This window comes from Verticillium alfalfae, genomic scaffold, assembly GCF_000150825.1.
Source record: "Verticillium alfalfae VaMs.102 supercont1.8 genomic scaffold, whole genome shotgun sequence".
Taxonomy (NCBI): domain Eukaryota; kingdom Fungi; phylum Ascomycota; class Sordariomycetes; order Glomerellales; family Plectosphaerellaceae; genus Verticillium; species Verticillium alfalfae.
The window spans coordinates 81,379-82,350 of record NW_003315031.1 but is presented as its reverse complement, the minus strand read 5'-3'; positions in this window follow the sequence as shown (position 1 = coordinate 82,350).

Genomic DNA, 972 nt, shown 5'->3' with positions numbered 1-972 from the left:
CCGGTCGGCCATTCAAGAATCGCTTGTAGTAGCCTCTCAGGGCAAGTTCACCCACCTCATCGTGAGAGCGTCCGACCTTCCTCTTTGTTGGCAAGCCGAGTGTTGGCGCTCCCACAAGCCAAACGGAAAAGCACCGCTTCCAACCAGCGTCGGGTGTCGCTGGGGTGTGTGCCTGGGGCCGATTGCCGGCTGGGCGTCCCGTCGTGACCGTAATCTCGAGCTGACATCTGATGACGGTCGCTGCTGTTAAGGTACGTGGTGCATGTGTGCCGGGGCACAGTAACGGCGAGTACACAGGTCTTGGCGCTAGAGATCAGCCGCTTCGCATGTGATGATGGCAACGCAAACCCAATTCTCTGACACGTGCTTCCCCAGCTTTTGCAGCCCTTTTTCGGCGCCGGGGGGCCCTCTCTTTGTCCAGTCGCCCACTGTCACTCCTTCGCTTTCCCCCTCCCTGTACCTGCTTGTGACTCGAGCCCGGGGCCACTATCGGGCATTGATGCGGCCAGCGGCTGGAGGAAGGAGAAGGCACTTTACTTTTCTTCCCCTGTGACGGCGTTCAGCGGCAGGGGTCATGAAGCGACTGGAGTGAATGAAAGAATGAATTGACAAAAAAATGCCGGATTTGCATCTTGAGGAGATGACTCGTCACAAGCAAAGAGGCCACCCATTTTCAGACGACAAGAGGCGTAGGTCCTCGCAGTAGCAGCCGGCCGAGCGAGTAATCACTAAAACCGGGCGCTCCAGTGCCTCGGACCCTGCAGCGGCCGTCCATGGTGGATTAGCTAGCACCCGAGAGACCCCCCAGAAGCCCTCCCCCCCACGACTGGGAACCATTTCCCACCCCCCTAAACCTAGACTGAGCCTGCAGCAAGCACCTGAGCTCACGGCGCGACAGCCCCATCAGGTCGCTTCACTAACCCCCCCCCCCCAAAAGCCCTTGCTTTCAGCAGCAGGCTTCCAGGCGGCTTT